This window comes from Prionailurus bengalensis, chromosome C1, assembly GCF_016509475.1.
Source record: "Prionailurus bengalensis isolate Pbe53 chromosome C1, Fcat_Pben_1.1_paternal_pri, whole genome shotgun sequence".
Classification (NCBI taxonomy): Eukaryota; Metazoa; Chordata; class Mammalia; order Carnivora; family Felidae; genus Prionailurus; species Prionailurus bengalensis.
The window spans coordinates 67433221-67447046 of NC_057345.1; positions in this window are offsets into that span (position 1 = coordinate 67433221).

Below are 13826 nucleotides of genomic sequence, written 5' to 3' on the forward strand. Positions count from 1 at the left end.
GAATCTTACCGCTGGATTTATTTTTAGATTTTTATTTTTATTTTATATATATTTTTGAGAGGGAGAGAGACAGAAAGAGAAATGAATGCACTCATGCTCACAAGTGGGGAAGGGGAAGAGGGAGAGAGAAAATCTCAAGCAGACCCTCCACCCAGTGCAGAGCCTGATGTGGGGATCGATCTCATGACTGTGAGATCAACAGATGAGCTGAAATCAAGAGTGGGTCACTTAATGACTGAGCCACCCAGGTGCCCCTAGTTTTAGATTTGTAAAAACTAAAATTTCTACCGTGTCTTTCTAGACAAATAACAGTTATTTGGAGACTATTTTATACACTGTGAAAAAATAAAGCAAGGATAAATTTTATAGTATCATATTAAGTAAATTTTTATTTAATTGTTTGGATTTTGACTCATTTATCTAGATTTTTTTTCCAGAAAGTAAATGACTAAAGGAAAAATCTTGTAAAATTTACAGCTCAATTATCAACAGAATATATGTTATACAACTTAGCTAATTAATGGACTATTTATAGCTATTCTGCTCTGTAGTTTTTCTGCAGCCATGTAGAACAAATAGTTTCATTTGTTCTGTTTAATGTTTGCATCACCTCTGGTGGATTCAAGCATTGCTTTTGGTGTTCTAAGTATGGAAAACCAGGATGGTTTGGGTGCACTGATATTTAGAAGCAAATCTACCAATTTTACTACAACTAGCATAATACACTCTCTCTAAACAACTCTTTATGAGTATGGTCGTCAGAAACAAAAGCATATTGCCAATGTCATGAATAAATTCCATGAATACATTTGTATTATGTAATACCACGATTCTTCGTTTTTCAAGACTTGTTGGCATATTTGACTGAAAACATTAAAATCATGAGATCTTCCTTTGTGCAAATCTGTATCTATCAGTTTCTACACCATAATGTTTAGAATTTTAATTTGACCCTTTAATATAAGATTTTTCTTCGTTTTTAGATTTGTAAAATTGATCTAAAATAGATTTATTCCACAGAACAGTAAGTTTCTTAATGATAAGACTATGATATAAACTTTTGGCCAACAGAATGTCAGAAATTCAATAAATACTTTCCAAATTGGTGTGAGATAAATTTTAGAAGACATGATTTTATGTTGACATATTTGTTATGCAAGAAGATGTCATATAGATATTTATGTTAAATGTATGTATGCATGTGTATATGTTTATCTACACAGATATATATGTTGTAATTTATATTATATTAAAATATACACATATGTGTATATACATTGATGACAGAAAACATTTCAGAACACTTATATTTTTGACAATCAATCCATCATGACTTAATAAGAACATTGGTAGTTATGAACACTCATTCTCAACTGATGTTGTTAATCACCCTGACATCTAAAGAAAAGTCAATTTCCAAGGTTGTCTCTATAAAACAATATACTTTAGTTACTATTGTTTCAACATGTTACCAGACTTGACTTTTCTATAACACAAACTGCTTATTGAGATAAAACAGTTGAAACCACATGCATGATTTCTTATTCGACTATCTTCTCAAAACTACTTTTTCATAATTACTATGCTTTACTTGGAACGATTTTAGTTGAACCACAGTTCTCTGGTGAAGCCAAAACTTTTTCAGTAAAAAGTAGTGACAAGTTGAAATAGGAAGCAAATGGTGTACAACTATCCTCTATATTAAAATAAGTGTTGCCACTTCTAGTGTGTACAGGGCTAAAGTCTTAAGTGTAGACTACATTGGCCCTGCATACCATATATTCTAAAAATGGTGCCTTTTCCCTATGCATAATAGGGAGCTATTAAAGGGGAGGGAGGGATATATTTTCGATTTATAATTTAATTTTTTTAACTTTTTATTTATTTTTGAGACAGGGAGAGACAGAGCATGAATGGGGGAGGGTCAGAGAGAGAGGGAGACACAGAATCTGAAACAGGCTCCAGGCTCTGAGCAGTCAGCACAGAGCCTGACGCGGGGCTTGAACTCATGAACCGTGAGATCATGACCTGAGCCAAAGTCGGAGGTTTAATCGACTGAGCCACCCAGGCGCCCCTCGATTTGTAATTTGACTGTTAAACTGTACTGGTGGTGAGCATGGGTAGAGAGAAGAGGAAATACAAGATACTCTTCAAATAGGTGAAAAGCTATGGAGACAAAAAACAAAGGTACTGAGTCTTGGCCTTTCGGCTAAGATCAAGTGTAAAAAAAGAAAGGTGTTAGAAACACTCAAAAGACAGAGTAGACAACAGAGCATATTTCATTTTATTATATTGGATCACAGATGCCATTTATGAGGTTGTATGCTATAGGGGAAATAAGAGGTAAAGAAAAGTATATTTCAGTCTTCACCGGGTAGTTAATGAGTCCTACAAAAGGCTTTTCAAAAAGACTTACATTTTCTCTGATATAATTTTACTCTCTTTCCTTAAATTTCCTGAATCTGAGTGAGTCCATATGTAAAGCACTAAGCTACAGCTGAGGAAAGGTATGCCCAAAATGAAGAAATAATGGTACCATTTGGAAAGAAGAATTGCATAATTTCCTATACCACCATAAAAAGAACCTTCACGCCTTACATCTTGGATCATTCCTAGGTTTACTAAGAGATTGTTTCTCTCAGGATCATGTGTTGTGTAATGAGGAAGCAGAATTGGACACAGGGAGGAGCTGAGCTACAATTTACAAGCAACAAAGTCCTCTACTCTGAGGCTGGCAGAGAGATTCAGAGTAATCCACCATTGAGGCAAAGGGGCCATTCCTTTTAACCCCCATGTGACAAATCATTGGATGTATGCCTCTTTCAGGAATGGATATGTCTTTGGCAAGGCATTTTGAGCTAATTCCCAGGGAGGGACACAGGTGACAGAAGTCAGCCTCCTCTTTCCTGCACACAGCCAGGATATGAGTGCTTCAGTCCTGAAAGAAGGATCTGGACAGAATATCATAGCATCCACTACACAATCAAAGACAGAAAGTAATTTTAGAATTTTCAAACTACTGTCAAACGTACACACACACACACACACACACACACACACAGGACAAAATCAACAATGACAAGAAACCAAACCAGAAAGACAGTTAGCTTTATGGGAAGTGTTTTCTCTTTTATTTATGTTTATATTGCATTTTTGAAAAAGGAAAATAAAGATAAAGGTCATGATAGCTGCATTAGTATGGATTGATCTGGCTCAGTGAACTGAATCCCCTAAATGAGAATTTCTGGAGTAGTTAAAAGAGAAAGAACTTTTTAACAGGGACTTTGATTGATGACCATAACCTATACCAGCTTTTGCCTTAGTGATATGGTGAAGATGAAATGCTACAGCTTGTTTGAAATGAGGAATCATGTTTTTAAAGGACATTTTCTTCTGTTCATTGGACAATGTAGTGACTTAGGAGTTGCAGCACTTCTGTTTCTTTGTGTCGAGAATTTATTTCTGCTTACTACTGTAAGCTAAAGATTGCAGTTGAGGAAAGTCTCGACTAAATCACATTTTCTTCCTTAAATTTGTGTGTTCAAAATCAAATAAGACTATTCACCTGTTTTATTAGAAAAGAAAAGTAATAATTATTGAGTAAATCTTTTTCACACCACTCTTTATTAAAAATATATTAGATGCCTTAGATTACTCTATTAGTGCTTTAAATGTTTTCCTAAGGTCTTTTAATCTCTCGTAGTTAAGAAAAAATAAATATTGAAAAAAATTATAAAAATAGAACAAAGAAACTGATGGAAAGGCTTTGTAATTTCCCTAGGGATTTTAGAAACTTGAGGCAATTTAATCATAAAGAGTTAGCAAGTTAATGGTTAAATTTTAAAAAATGTGTGTATGATAGAGTGGATGATAGAAGTATCTTGATGCTGAACACATTCTTGAGGCATCACTATGTAACTAGGGACAAGCCATATGATTCTTTTATCCTTTGGAAAATAAACTAAGGATAAAACTAGAAAACAATAGTTCTGACTCATATATGGGAAAAGATCTGTGTCTAACCAAGTGGCATAATTGAACCATGGAGAATTGCTTTTGGATCACATAAAACTATATTATGTGGGAGCTGGGAGGAACTGTAATATTGCAATCCCCTCCCTTAACAGATATGGATGTTGTGACCAAAACAGTGAAGTTTCTCCATTAAGGTGACCCATAGAGGTGTTCATGCTCTCATCTCTACCTTACCCTATATCTAGCAGAGGACAAGGATGTAATCTCAGCTTCTTACACAAACTTTTTGTTGACCTTCTCCCTGAACCCTATGATATATTATAGATTTCTAAAATTATGAATAGTAATTATTCACTTCCCCAATTATGCCTCAGTTATTTTATAAATCGGGCTCTCTCTTATTGATTTTACTAATATACCTCTTGTGTATTCTGGACTTTAATCTAGTTCAGTGATTATCATTGTCATTATTTTAAAGATGAGATAAAGTTAACTGAGTTATAGAGGTTAATTATCTTGTTCAAGGCCACTTAATTTTTCTGAGATAGATTCTATTTTCAAATCCAAGGTGTTCCGACCCCAAGTTCATTTCTTTATTTTAAATGCCTGAAGGAGTTTCTAGTACCAAATAAGAACTCAATGAAAGTATGCCGAATGACTGAATAAGGGAACAGTGAGCTAGGGGTAGAGTGGCTGCTAGAACCAGCATTTCCTCTTCATAATTTTGAACCTTGTGTTGTTTCTACTAATCATCACCGCTCTGCCCCATTCAAGTACTCTTTTTAAAAACTGCCCTCTTTAAAAAACATTCAGTTTGAGTAACAGCTCCCAGAAATCCTTACTTTAAATGAGGCAAAATGTCTTAACCTCTTTATTTAGATGACAAATACAGCAGATACAGCAAAGTCATGGACTGGACTCACCCCACTACCCCCAAGCATGTGGGACAAGAAGGAAATGTCAGTAATCCTCTTATGGTTTAAGAAGCAAACAAGATTTTACTGTTTCCGAAAACAGATGTCCATTTGAATATTACCAGGACAACAAACTGTTGGATGATGACCAATCAGAATCACAGATGCTACTGAGGTTAAGCCTTGATAGCAAAAGTCTCCATAGTCCAAGATTCTAAGACTTCTCAAAATAACTTTGCAAAAATAGTGCATTATGCAGAATTCAATTTGTTTTCTACAGCTGTAAGGGAGGAGGGAATATTTTTGGCCTTCTTATCTTGCTGAGATTTCTTTCACTGTTGTTGTAGTTTTCAAGACCAAGATCTACAATTCCATTAATTAGCTCCAAGAGAAGAAAAGGCAGGGCTGAGAAGCTCAAAATTCATACTGTGCAGAGGAAATGGCACAGTGCAAGATTATTAAAAAACAGCATATGGACTAAGCAATATTTTGCATCTAAAAAGCTTCCTTCAAATATTGTAGCTGCAAAATTTTTGCTCCCTTTCTTGGTTATCTTGACTACATCTTCTTAAACCACTACTTAATATTTGGGATTTTATACTATCTGCCAGTTCATTTTCCATGCTCCTTACTATACGAATCACATGATTTTTCTAGGCCAAGTGCCATGAGAACCATTACACAATGATCTCTCACACTATACCAAATATTGCTTTACAGGCATGATATATCATATTATCTATTTACAAAGAAAAAGAGAGTCTTGGGGCACCTGGGTGGCTCAGTCGGTTAAGTGTCTGACTTTGGTTCAGGTCATTATCTGGTCGATCCTGAGTTAGAGCCCTGCGTCAGGTTCTGTGCTGACAGCTCGGAGCCTGGAGCCTGTTGCAGATTCTGTGTCTCCCTCTCTCTCTTCCCCATTGCTGCTCATGCTCATGCTCATGCTCATGCTCAGTCTCTCTCTCTCTCTCTCTCTCTCTCTCTCTCTCTCTCTCTCTCAAATAAACATTTTTTAAAAAGGGGAGAAAAGACAACAAGAGCCTTAAGGATTAAACATTGGGTTATTTGACAAATTAGAGTTGTTCAAAAGAAAAGAAGCGATTCCTATGAAATATATCTAACCCTTGTGGTCTATTTTAAAGGAAGCCTCATATGACTCACTAGATAACATTTATCACCTTTGTACACAGTAAGAATTATTTTTGTTATCTTATGATCTATTTTATAGCCTTTTCAAAATTCTTCACAAATTGCGAAGTATTTTCTCATGGAGGCTATCCTCTAGAAAACACCATTCACATGTGAATTATATATTAATATTAGCTATATAATAAGAGAACAGGCACTGAATAATGAAAAATAATCAGGAATGAGGTATTTCTCACTATTCTTTATCTTTTCACTGAGCTGCAATATATAGTCTTTCCAAAGAAACAGTACAATAGAGTGGAAAGAAAACCATCTCTGGATTGACACAACTCCGGCTTCAAATACTATTTTGGAAATCTACCTACTTGGGACCTTTGGTCAAGCAATCGGTCTTCTCAACCTGTTAGATAGAAGAAAACATTTCTTGACCGGTTTTTTTTTTTTTTAAGTTTATTTAGAGAGAGAATGAGAATGAGACAGGGAGGAGCAGAGAGAGATAGAGAGAGAGAGACAGAGAGAGAGAATCCAAAGCAGGCTCTGCACTGCCAGCACAGAGCTGATGTGGGGCCCAAATCCACAAACCATGAGATCATAACCTAAGCCAAAATCAAAAGTCAGTTGATTAGCCAACTGAGCCACCGAGGTGCTCCATGTTTCTTGTTTATATTAGTCAAATTCATAAACATTTTCCAGTTAAGAGCATCCAATTCACATGGATAATTTTATCACACTTCAAACTTGATGCAAAGAAATTCAGATTTTTTATGAACACTTGAATTTAAATTTTTTAAATGTTTTATTTTTGAGAGAGAGAGAGACAGAGACAGAGAGACAGAGAGAGAGAGAGAGAGAGACAGCGCACAAGCAGGGGAAGGGCAGAGAGAGAGGGAGACACAGAATCCAAAGCAGGCTCCAGGTTCTGAGCTGTCAGCATGGAGCCCGACGCGGGGTGAAACTCAGGAGCCATGAGATCATGACGCCAAAGTCAGACGCTTAACTGACTGAGCCACCCAGGCGCCCCTAACACTTGAAATCTTATCATGGATAAATATATAATGTTTTAGTGGATTTGGTAGTATTCACAAGTACAGCAAATACTTCTATAGCTTTGTGGAACACAGAACACATTTTGGGACAAAAACCACTTTAGGTCAACTAAACGCATATTCCACAAAGGATAGACAACATTATTATTTTTTTTTCTATTGAGTAGTAAGAAATTGAGCCCAAACTGAAATACATTAAAAAGGAAAGGCTGATAATAATCAAATGTGGCTTCTTTCTTTCTTTTTCTTTCTTTCTTTCCTTCTTTCTTTCTTTCTTTCTTTCTTTCTTTCTTTCTTTCTTTCTTTCTTTCTTTCTTCTCTCTCTCTCCCTCTCTCTCTCTTTCTTTTTCTTTCTTTTTTCTTTCTGTACTGAAAGAAGATGGGTTAAAGGACATGACCTTAGATATGAAAGACTAGTTTTCTCCTAACTACGAATCCCAGAATCAGGAAGAATTACCCACTTTGAAGGACTTACCTTTGTTAAAATAAAATAAAATGGAGGCTAGGCTTGAAAATCCCCCAAGCAGAAAAAACCATTTAAGCCACATAAGCAAAACTAATTCTAGCTTATTTCATGAACATAAGTGAAATTTAACTTGGGTTATTTCTTTTAAATGCCTCTGATAATCATAAAAAACCTTAAGTCATCTTGTTGCAATGGTAAAAGATAATCACTTTTAACCAATCCCTTGCTGTCTGGAAAATGCTGTTGTAATAACCTATCATCGTAACGGTGAAAAAACTCACTTTTTCACTTTAGAAGTCATCCTGTAACATCATGCCTCTGAGTTGCATATCAATTTTGGTTTTGTGAAGACTTCGTCTCTCATTCAGTAAACCATTCATTTCTGGTAAAGCTCTCCAAAATTTTTTTACACACCATGTACAAAATAACCTGTGCCAGCAGAGAGGAGTAGTTGAGGTAAGCATGTTTAATTTATTCTTCAAATTTACCAATCAGAAAAGGCTTTCTAATTTTCATGAAAAAAACAGAGGCCAAAAGAGCAACATTGAGAGAAGAGAGGACTTACAATCTTTCATCTTCCACTTGGACGTGTCATTACTATTCAAACGAATACTGTCTCGTGTGTGATGACAAACCACAAGGTAGAGCGATTTTGTATGGTATGATTGTTCTATCGCTAATGCAAAGTTATCTATAAGTACATGTATAGAAATGCAAACATTTTTTTTATAAACTTGGAATTGACATAATTTAGCTTTGTTTTAACATTTTCTTTATTTCAACATTTGTTGACATACTAAGGAATATGTTCAGGATTGATTTGGTTTCTTTACACTGATTCACCTCTTACTTTAGTCAAGTAACTTTCTGAAAGTATAGCATTAAGCTTAACTCAAGTACTGAAATATATCTGCCTGGATTTTAATTGGAAGCTTGACATACATGATATTTCATCATAAAATCATTTCTTTCTATTGTTTTGATCAAACACAACTCAAGAAACAATGTTGGTGCATTTAGTAAACCAAAAAACAACTGATCACTCAGACTATTTAGGGAGTTGAATGCTTTCTCTGTATGGCATTTTGGTTTACTCAATCTAATCAATTAAAATACCAATAAATTAATTTACGACATATTAAAATAAAATAACATCTCTTGCACCTAAAATGTTGCTGAACATAAAGTCTTTAAGTGATTCCAAATGAACCTGAAATCTGTCTTTTATTGTTTTGTAACCACATTGAATAAAAATTTTCATTTTAACTGTAAAAGAGGAAGTTTAGTTAACATAAAATGTGTTCATTCAGCGCTACATAATATAATTTATTGAATTTATTTAAATTTAACTGGCAAACAAATGGAAATAGACAGGTTAAATAATTATTTAATTATCCTGACCCATAATTGGGACAGGATTTGAAATTACCTTATATATTTTTTATAAATTATTATGGTGAAATATACAGAATTCATTATCTTTAAGAGGCTATAATTGAGGACAAAGTTGCACAAATTTGAACCTTGCAACTGGCAGAATGAAGGAAAGGCTTGAGAAGTTGTGTAGATCTAATTAGATGATCAGTAAATTAAATTAAAAAAGTATTTCAAAAGGGTCCTATCCCTTTTTTGGAAGTTGTTACATGAGAGCTAGCATCTCATACACTTGACTTTCTGGAATTGATCAACTATGCAAGCTTTATTCAAGTCTAGAAGTCTGTAAAAAGGGGAATAGCTTGACCAGTCCAATTCACTCCATCTATATTTGCCATCAATGCTAAATTTAAAGTTGCTGTCAGATCACTACCACTACCGGGAATAAATGGGAGATTGAGTTTGGGGTCAAGGATAATGGGAAACCAGGGATGTTAGCTTTCATTTTTACCTTCAATATGCCTGGAAGATTGTAAGGGACAGAATACTGCAGTTATTTATATATGAAGCCAAAATGCAGAGAATAGGTTTCTGATAATTTCTGGGTAAATGTTCCTTCTGGGAAGAAAACCCAGTAGGTAGAAGAAATGAGGTACTCTGTATATGCAACTACATGAATTATGCACTGAACAGAATTTATGAGTAGAAAAAACAGATCTGCACTGATCCAAAGCTCTGGAGGAGATACTAAAAGTACATTTTTTGAATACATAACACAAACTCTTATTCTCTTATGACCTCATCTTTTATCTGGGGTGAAAATCATCTCCAATTTTTTTCATTATTTTTACCAAATTAAAATTACATAATCTATATGTCTTCATCTACAATTACTATTCTATTTTTCTGCAGTTTTTTTTTTCAGTGTAATTGATTAGCAAGGGAAAATGATAGTCATGATGTTTTAATCAAAATGTATTTATGGCTGATCAAACTCTCACCATGTCCTTGATTCATTTTACCTTTGTGACCTTAAATATGTAAAATCTTCCATAGTCCTCCTGGTTTTTGTTTCTTTTCTGACATAGATCTAAATAGCTCTTACTCTTTCTTCTTAATTCTTCTTAATTGATACTTTCTTCTTAACTGCTACCAACCTGAATTCCCCTCTAATTAATATACTCACTCAAAAATGAACCAGAGGGCTTGAGGGCTGTGTGAATTTAGTAACTCATGTCACCTCTCTGAGCTTCAGTTTCTTAACTTAAAAAATGCAGAATCAAACCTACATGTTTTCTAATATCCCACCTAGGTCTTAAAGCTAAGAAACCAAGAATGGGCATGGAGGAGGGAGATGTGAGAGACTGCAGGAAAAAAAAAATCTGAAAAATTGATGTCAAGTCCTAGCAATAAACAAAATAATAACACTTTCCCTGGTGCTGTTAAATGTTTGCTACAAAGACAGCAGGATTCTTCCTTAAAGTCTGGCTCATTTTGTTACCTCCAAGTTGAGATCGTGAAAGCACTAGGCTGTAATAAGTACAATAAGAGCAAAAGAGCAACTCCGGGTATTCAACTTTGACCTATTAAACTGGACAATAAAAACGGTCTTTATAATGCCTTAATTATGAATAACCACCATCTTCCTCTCCCCTTATTAAGAAAAGGAAAAAAATTGCAGTGAAACCTGTAACTGAAATAGGGCATGACACCTTTAACAAAATAAGCTTTTCCACCAAATGTCAAGGATTCTGTGGTTTAGATGAAATGAAATACCAATAGTTTTGTATTTCTCATAAGATTGGAACATTTCTAGAAGAGGCTGACTTACACAAAACTGAAAAAAAAATCAAACCACCAAATTGTTAATAAAGAGTGTTTTGAATCTCCAAATATGAGCTGTTAGTTTCTAAAATATTTATGTTCTACATTTCTGTGTTCAAGTAATTCCATAAATGATGTCAACCTTAGGGCAATAAAATAAACCAAACCTATTTTCTTGTGAAAATAATGGTAAGGCTGGGGAAGGGGATGGGTATTGAGTCTTCCCCCAAAATGATGATTGGTCCACACTAGGTCAAAAGTTCACATAGAATATTTAGTGAATTCATATTTACTCCATGGATGTTTTTTAAACTGTTATATTTACTGAATTGAAATCTTTACTTTCACTTCCTCTTCAGATTTTCTCTGTGACTTTGGAAAGATCACTGAACTGCAACCTGCCTGTTTAGTCATTTGTAACATTAATCTTTATTCATTCATTTACTTAAAAAATATCTACGGCATACCTTCTAAGCACAAAGCAAATGGCTTGCCCGATATGTCAGATACAGTGACAAATTTAGACATGAGGCTTACTTAACTTATTATCTTGAGAGAGAGGGGAAAATAACATGTATATAAATAATGTGTTCTCAGTGTTATGTTAAAAAATATATTAGACAGAATTGAAAGTGACAAATGTCATAAAGAAGTTCAGATAAGGTACACTGTAAGTTCAGAACAAGGCAAGATTATTTAAAGTAGAGATAAATGAAAGGATTTTGGATGAGTTGAAATTTTATCTGGGCATAAAACTGCAGGTTGAAGTTGAACCTAAGGGAATAAGGAAGAAGCATATTGTGGACAGGGTCAGGTGTCCCCCAAGGAGTTCAGTTAGCCTAGAGCTTAATGTGAAAACAAACAAACAAAGAGCACAGCAATAATTAAATCTGGACCAAATTGCAAGAAGTACTGATTACCAAAGTTAGGGTTTCAAGATTTATTCCGTGAACTAATAAAGCACTGAAGGTTTTTAAGTCAGGAAGAGATAGAAATTCATTATGATTTTAAGATTAAATCTATATAGATGATCTTTGTCTTCCTTAACTGGATGTGTAAAGGAATTCCCAGAACATTCTTACAGACTGGGAGAAGCATCTTACTTTTTTCAACAGCAACCTATGTGCTACTGCTTGCATTCACTGTAATAATAGATTATAAACATATAGAGCTCTATCATAGTTTATTTACCTTAATACTGAAACAATGTTCCTTGTAATAAATTTATTCACTGTGAAGAACAGGGATAGAGAAAAGTGACAATAGTTTTCTTCCAAGTAAATTAGGTGTTAGTGTCGAAGAAAATTTAGTTTTAGGATCTGAAGCATTGCATCACATAAAAATAAACAATATTAGATTAATGGGAAATCAAAAGGCATAGAATCCATCTTGGAGTGAGAACTGTTCAATGATTCTCAAAGAGACAAATGTATATAATTATAAGCAAGACCAATTATCCAGAGTCATGTTAGCTTGATGACCCCTTTACATTTTCAGTTGTGATTACATTTAGTGCAACGTATTTATGCCTTCCTGCCCGTTTCCCCTTATGTCTAAAGTCCTTCATGAAAGCACCTGAAATCTGAAAGATGGCTTGTCAAACATATTTTGTGACTTCTCTAGAAGATTAGCTTCTCTCCAGAAAAAGCCACAGAGGCATTTCAGTGGGAGCACTGAGGCTACTTATTTCCATACTTGGTCCATTATATTACATATAGTCCATCTTGGCTGCTTCCAATACCATCTCACCATGAAGTGCATTTGCTGTCATCATTTCTATTCACCTTTGCCTTACTTTGTTTTGAGGCCCGGGACCATACCTTAAAAATATCTGTGTTGGGGCGCCTGGGTGGCGCAGTCGGTTAAGCGTCTGACTTCAGCCAGGTTACGATCTCGCGGTCTGTGAGTTCGAGCCCCGCGTCAGGCTCTGGGCTGATGGCTCGGAGCCTGGAGCCTGTTTCCGATTCTGTGTCTCCCTCTCTCTCTGCCCCTCCCCCGTTCATGCTCTGTCTCTCTCTGTCCCAAAAATAAATAAACGTTGAAAAAAAAAATTAAAAAAAAAAATCTGTGTTTACCTTAACTATTTTACATATGGTAGGCACTGACAAAAATTAGAAAATACATACATAAGTAAATAAACGGCCCATTCGGGAATAAAAACAACATGAGGGGAAAAAAATGCTATTTTTCAGCCCTTTTCCCAGACATGAATATTTTGAAATCACACCATCTTCTCATTTTACATTGGAACAAAAACACTTCCAATCCTTCATGTGGTTAGAAATCTAAACACTGCCAAAGATACATTTCTCATTTCACACTTCAGAAATGATGCAAAAGATCATTTTATCTCCCCTGGGCTTGAAATAATGGGTAGTCTTTGCATGTGCTCCGATTAGAAAAGACTACAGATTACCCACTGTTCCTTTTAACCATACCCATCCGGACAACACATCATCACCGCTAAAAGCTTCATTTTTTTAACAGGAAGGAGAAAAGAGAGAGAGAGCGTGCAACACACTTGTAAATGTGTTAACTGCTCAGTAAATGTTAATTATCCATTCAAGGTAGCAGTCAGGCTCTTTCACATCCACCAAGGGCTTGGAGTATGTTGTTCGAGGCTATGCAAGCCCAGGTCGAGTTTACAAATTTCATGCCTCATGCAAGATTTTACATCAGCTCTTCCGAAGGAAGTCACGATATGAATCCAGCATATAAGTAAATAAATATTGCTTGCAGACAGGGCTCCAGGTCATTTCTGTTTATCTCCTTCTGTTTTTGTTCTTCAGGTTTACACATTAGCTGTGTTGATTTTCCCCTTTCACACAACTTATTAGCATTGATGAATTCTAGTGAGATGATATTTTTCCCCAAATATAAAAGATACAATTTTCTGAGTCACACAATTATCAGTTTACTTAGGAAACTTATAATAAGTGAGTAACTGATATAAGAATTGGATGGACTGTTTTTAACAGTTTTCTGTAACATGGAAACTCAAGGGATTGTGTAAAAACTATAATGCGTACAGATTTAGAAACCATTTACTTGCTTCAGTGACCCGGGGCTGGTTCCCTC